This window comes from Martes martes (genome assembly GCF_963455335.1).
Source record: "Martes martes genome assembly, chromosome: 5".
In the NCBI taxonomy this organism is placed as follows: Eukaryota; Metazoa; Chordata; class Mammalia; order Carnivora; family Mustelidae; genus Martes; species Martes martes.
In genome coordinates, this window is record NC_137892.1 from 158,404,058 (window position 1) to 158,410,705 (window position 6,648).

A 6,648-nucleotide genomic window follows, 5' to 3' on the forward strand; every position below is an offset into this window, starting at 1 on the left:
GGCCCGTTTCACTCTAAACTAAGGAGGCACTCTCAATTATTATTTGGTTCCCTCCCCCCATCTCATTCTTGTTATTAATTTGTAATTTATTATCAGGAAATACACATATTTTAACAATGTTTCCTTATAGCTTGTAAGTTGCCTATAAAACTGACCCCCCCAACATAAAGTTACATATTAAACATTATGTTATGATCCTTCCTGGGTTATGGTGTAGAAGTCTATTTTCTTCCCACTGCTTAAGTCTCAACGTGCCAAGAATCTTTTTTTTTTTTTTTTTTTAAGTGTCCACGCCTTTAACTATAACGTTGAGGGGCAATGACAAGAATTAGCTAAACACATTTGGGTCCTAATTTCTGCCTCTCTTTTTCCTGGTGGCTGGAGGCTCCACAGGTCGGCCCACTCACTCAAGGGCTGCAAGGTGAAGTGTAAGGCAGGGTCCTGCCCTCCCCTCCCTGGCCCTCCCCCCGTCCCCCCCTTCCCCCCCCCCCCAGCTCCCCAGGAGCAGAGCAGTCAGGCTAGACCTTGGCCAGCCTCCTCCTCCCAGGGAGGGATCCCCGGCTGTTGTGCCACGTAGGCAGAAGAATCAATGGGAAAGTCAGGAAGGAGCTAGTGGCCTGCGCGCTGGGCACAGAAGCAAGAAGTTAAGCTTTTCATGAAGGCTCTAGGAGCCCGGCAGCTGTCCTGCACCAAGCAGAGGGCCCCTGGCACAACCCCGGGAAGAATGCTTCTACAAAGAGGCCCTCGGACACTGACATTTCCTCTGGATGTCTTACAGGAAATCCGAGTGAGGGCTAGAATACCCACAGCAGCTCTGCCCGTCGTGGGAGGGCGAAACTGGAGGCTTGGGGCTGGGCTTCCTTCCATGCAAACCTTCAGGACTGCTTTTATTTAGTTCTTATTATAAGACTACTTCATTTGGAAATATTCTATAAGGACCATAAAGACAAATCAACATCACTTTGTATTTCTATCGCCCTCCTCTTGATCTGTGTGGCTGCTCTGTGAGCCATGCCACCTTCCAGGCAGCAGCGCGCTTTTTGTTTTATAGATGGGCTCAATGGCACAGTTAAGGCACACTGGGCCCTTCCCCGCGTGACAAATCCCGAGAACCAGACTCTGGAGCGGGTTTGTCAGTGAGGGCCATAGGGGTATCCTATGTCACTGAGGTAAGAGGGGACGGCGGCGGGGGTGTTCATGCGTTTCCTTATTCAAGGGAAACTTGAAAGCCACCCTCTGGGGCTGAGATGAGAAAAAAAAAAAAAAAAGGGCCCGGGATAGCGTTCCCCACCCCCATCCAGAGGGAAAGGGTCATGCGCAGCCCTTCAGGGTTCCAAAGGGAAGCTTTGCAACAAAGTATGAAATTCTAGGCGTCTTGAAAGGTACTATGCTTTCCAATCATGACTTTTCACTTTAATACTTGCTCCATAAGGCCGTCAGATCCGGCGAAAGTGCAACAAGTAACATTTAGTCCAGAATTGGACAAGTTGACTTTGTCCGTCCAAGGGTTCCTTTCTCAACGCTGAGCGTGGCTACGTGGGGACCTACTGACTTGCCTCCCTGGCTTGGTCGGATTTGTTCATTTCTCTAACTTCTTTCCACTGAAATCCGGCCGAACTAGCCGGGAGGTGCACCCTAAAATCGCTTCTCCAAGAACCCGAAGCAACTCTCCCGGTCTCTTAGAGTTTCCAGCTCAGAACACTCATGTAGATGTCACACAAAACGAACAAAATCACAAACACGGAGTCCGGGAGGCCCCGGCGGCCCCTGCCCACCCCCTCCACAAGGCCGGGTTCCGCCTGGGGACGCGCACGTACCTGGAGATGAGGCCGGCAGGGTGGGCGCGCCACGTCTCGGGTCTCAGCCCGCGCAGCCTCCGGCCCTTTATACCGCGCCCTACCCCCACCCGCCGCCACCTCCCCCACCCCCCCCCCCAGCAGCCACGTCTGAGCGGCCGGATTGGCGGGCGGGGGAGCCACAAAGGTGTGTGCGAGGTGGGGTACAGGGAATCCCCTAAAGTCAACGCTCGGGCGCACTCGCACTAAAGAAGGAGTGGGGGTCCTGGGGTACTGGGGCCGCTGGAGCGAGGGAGGGGGCCCGTCCCGAGAAGGGCAGTGTCGGGGGCGGGGCCCAGGGAGGTCAGGCGCGGGGTGGGGCGCTCGGGTTTCACCCGGGCTGGGAGGGGAATAGGAGGCGCGGCGGCGGCGGAGGGGCAGGGGCGGGGCAGGGGGCGGGGGCAGGGGCGGGGCGAAGCGGCCCTGCGCTCCCCGCCCCGCGCTCCCCGCCCGCGCTCCCCGCGCAGCTCTACTCGCCGGGAAGGCGGCGCCGGCGGCGGCTGCTCTCGCTGCGCCGGCTCCCGCGCGCTGTCCTCGCACCGCGGGTGGGCTCCGCAGCCCCCTGCCGGCCGCGGCCCGTGCCGGGTGGCGGCTCTCACCCTCCGCCTGCCCTCCGCCGGGGGCGGCCTGGCCCGTGTGGCCCTTCCCGGGGGCTCCCCTCTCCTACCCGTGGCTCCCTTTTGGAGCTGACTGGGGCACCCAACTTTGGCTTTCCTCGTCCGTCGCCCCCGCGGGGCGCGAACCTGCTCACCCCCGGCCCGGCTGCGCGCCCGGGAACCGTGCGGCTGGCGCTCACACCGACGTCCCCAGCCCGGAGCGCGGCGAGTGGCGCGTGGCTCTGGGAAAGTGGCAGGGGACGGCGGCGGTCGCTGCCCCGACTTCCCTCGCCGGCGCACTGAAGAGGACCCTCAGAGCTGCTCCGGGGCCCCAGGCGCATGAGGAGCGCGCCTCGCACCTGGTGAGAGACCCCCGCCCGGTCCCCGCGTGGCCGTGACCGCAGCCCCGACCGTGCCGCGTTGCTGGCCGCGACCCGGGAGGCGGCAGTGGTCGGCGGGTGGGTCGTGTCAATCTCAGGCAGGGTCGATCCGCAGGCGCTGGGCGGGGGACAGCCGGTGGCTGCGTGTACAGGATTAGGACTACCGTCCGTGCGGGGTACCCACAGTTGAGCTAGTGCACGGGCTGGAAGTTTGTGCCCCTATCTTTGCCGGGGTCGCAGCGTGCCGAGGTAAGGAGCGGAAGCGACGCGGTGGGCGACCTGGTAGTGAACGAGGCGGGACCCTCACCCAACACCTCGGGAAGGTGCGCAGTGGGGCTTTGTGCGCGCACCCGGCGCGCGTCCAGGAGCGCACTCGCGAGCGCTGCACGGGGTCTGGAGGGCTCGGGCTTCGCAGCCCCTCCGGCTGGGGCAGGTTTTCCTGTTCGAGTTACAGGGGTTTGGCGGTGCGCGTGAGAAACGTGGAGGCAGTGGGACTTGGGCTCAACTCCGCCAAACGCTTTGGTTAATGAGGGAGGGTGAGGCTGGGGATGCTGGGGCTCGGCGCCGCCTGATGGGTTGCAACCCGGCGAGTCGCTCTCCGCGGGCGTCTAACGCGCCTGCACGGTTTCGCATCCCCTGGATCAGGGTTTCGGGGCCGGAGGTACATTTGGGCCCCGGAGGGAAACAGATCTTGCTGCGATGTGCGGGGAAACTGCCGCCGAGAAGTGCAGTGGTCTCGCTTCCCCGCGGCGCCCAGTGCCCGGGCCTCCGCAGTCGGGTCCGGATTCCTAGGGCTTTGGCGGGAAGCGCGTTCACCTCCTCGCCCTTTTCTTGCTTTGTACCTGGGTGCAGCCGCTCAGAGTTGGGATTTAACTTTCCTGCGCCTGCGGCGGCGCGGGGATTGCCGGCAGGGGGCGCTGAGAGCGAGCGCTAGAAGCAGGAGAGAGGATGCTGAGAGCAGTTACCCTGTCCTGGGTGAGTGGGTGGGGGTCCTAGCCAGCAAACAGTGGGACCGGGCAGATCTTGCAATGATTGCACAGGGGGTGGAGGGGAGGGGGAGCTGATCCGTTAACCACGGGGAGCTTTCAGCCTTGCTAAGAGAAGGGACTGGAAAGATGGTGGCCAAACACAGGTCATCTGGATAAAGGTTCTAACAGAGACAAACGTGTCCCTGCAAACTCTTCCTGTGAGTATTTACTAGGAAATAAATAACAACAACAGCAATAATAATAATGATAATGTGAGTTAGGATTAATACTGACAAGACTTTGTTCCTCAGGAGCACGTTAGTTAAAATGCGAGGAGTTACAAATGGTTTTTGCACCTTGTTTTTAAGAAGAACAATCATAGGTCTCAGCTTATGCAGAAGAGCTCCGTCATAATGGCCAAGTTTGGAAACAGCAGATATGTTATTAATTTTACTGTTAGTCTTTCCTAAGTAGACACAGAAAGACAAGAACAATCTTTACTTAGGGAAGATTTTTAACACCTAATTAGGATTGCTAAGTTAATTGCTGATCGTGCCAGTTTTATTAATGAAGAACGGGTGATGTTTATCATGCACTACTTGGAGTGACCAGTTCACAATTTTAGTTCAAGAAGGTAACACCTTAAATTGTGTTATCACTTAAACAACTCTTCTTGTCTATGCCTGTATTTATACCAAAGGAAAGATGGATTTTTTTTTTCCTTATCCCAACTATTTTCTAGTTTTGTTTGGGGAAAAAAAAAAAGGCAGCCCAAGATGTAATGGTTTGGGCCAGTTGAAACACAGATTTTCTTTTCCCTTGAGTTTCTTTCTTGTAAAAACTTCACCACAGAATCGCCGCTCATCTATTGTGTTGCAAGGTCACCTAATCATTTGCGCACTCTTGGACCTGAGGGGTGAGGAACTGGTACCTGTTTTTACATGCTTTTAGCTTCTGCGTACTTGCCTTAATAGGGAGAAGATGGATGATGCTAATCGTTTTATGCCTTTTGCGAATTGCACTAACTTATTTGGTTGCTTTAATGGCGAACAGCTGCAGGAGCCCTGCTGAGAGCAAAGACTTGGGTCTCCTGGGTGGTCAAGCTTGTCTCTGTCCAAAAGTTTTTGAGATGTGCAGAATCCGGTAAAAATAAACCTGCATTCTTCACTGCCGCTTCCTTTTACAATTATTTCTTCACCATGTCTGGACGGAATGAAACAGAAACAGTGCAGTGGCTGTTAAAAGTTGTTGGCTCTGGGGCCATAAGAAATATGTGCACATTGATGTAAGCTTTTGCTTAAGCTTTAGACGGTACACAAACGTTCTGAAGGCCGATGCACGGCTTTGCAGTGAGAAATTTTGCTTGAGAGGCACTTAACACTCTTAATTCAGGGACAAATGTTAAAACCACAAAACTTTTCTTTGTTGCACGCCAGCTCCCTGGGACTGTGTTGAATGCTGCTGATGTTAGAGAGAGCTGCTTAACTGAACCACTGCCCAGTCTTTATTAACTTGATCATTATTTTGAGTGATTCCAAATGTCTTTCTTGTTGGTTACAAAATCACTGAAATTGAGGCTTTGCTTCTGATAAAAAGACAGCAAAGTGGGGGAGGGGGGAAGAGAACTTTGCTAAATGGCCAAAGGTAAAAAGGCATTCCATTTTATAAACAAGTAATCTTCAACTCTAGAAATAGCTAAGATAAGAAACTAATCCCAGCGAGAAGGATTGCCTTGCAAGTCACGTAGTTTGTAAGATAAAACAATTAATTAGTATATAATATGTCTGAGTCAAGGCCTCCATTTCTTTAGCAGTATAGGTACAGTGTTTGAGAAAAGTAGTCCTACGTCCCGCCACAAATCTTCCATAATTCTTGATTCTAAAATTATACCAAAGTTGTATTTAAAAATGCTCCTGAAATTGTTGCTATAGTTACTCAGACAAATTGCTTACAGTATAATTATAACACCAAGGTGACAAATTTTTGTTTAGTGTTAAATAATTTTTAAAATGTTAATTACAGTATCTAACAAATTGAGTTACACCCAAGTGCAAAGTGTGTGACGTGCAACCTTGTACATTTCTGTCCACCTGCATCTGTTTGCAGATTTGCACAGAGAAAGAGAACTATTTTCTTAAGGACTAAGATGAATATATGTAAGTGCTTGGAGTTGTTTGTACTGTCTCTGTGTACGGTTGTTGACAACACATTTTCACATATGTTTCTAGCAACCCTTTAAAATGAGATGCAGAAGTTTTGTCGAGAATTACCAGTTTTTATCCCTCTGCTTGCTGCCTTGTAGAAGTGATCTGCTGTAGATAGGGGGCATTCTGCTGTCTCTGATCTCTGCACAAATGGGTAGCACCATAATGATAAATTCAACACGTGACGAGTAGCTCATTCGGAAGCAATTTGAAGAGGCAGCTTTTGGTATGCTTGATAAATGCATCACTTATTCCTTTGATAAATTTGTTAGCTGGATATATAAAATCATTTTCTAACAGCAAGACGGGAAGAAAAAAGTTAGAGTGGACTGGAATATACATAGATAAACTTTTCACTCTCAATGAGCCTACCAAAATGAAAACTTGATCCAAAAGAAGATAGTATGTAAGCAAATTATTATAATGTACTAGTAACAATACAATCTATGCCATCTAAAGGTTGCAGAGCTAAGAAGATCTACCTCTGAATTTCAGAGTATTTGGAAGCCCGGCAACTTCAAAGGCAAGTTACATTTCACCTGGGTTATGACATTTATACTATGATTAACCCAACAGTGGGCTCAACGAAACAGAAATGTTTTCACAAGGAATTGCTGTTTTTTTTTCTTTTTCTTTTCCTTTTTCTCTTTCTTTCCTCCTCCCTC

The 6,648-nt window shown here is 51.8% G+C and overlaps 1 protein-coding gene across 1 annotated transcript in view; it reads left to right on the forward strand.

The window, feature by feature from the left end:
* The first annotated feature begins 2,306 nt into the window (after positions 1-2,306).
* SEMA5A (semaphorin 5A) overlaps positions 2,307-6,648 on the forward strand; it is a 464,615-nt gene continuing 460,273 nt past the window's right edge. The window contains exon 1 of the mRNA XM_080804210.1: positions 2,307-2,793. The gene's annotated coding sequence lies outside the window, so the exon portion shown is untranslated. The remainder of the gene's footprint in view (positions 2,794-6,648) is intronic.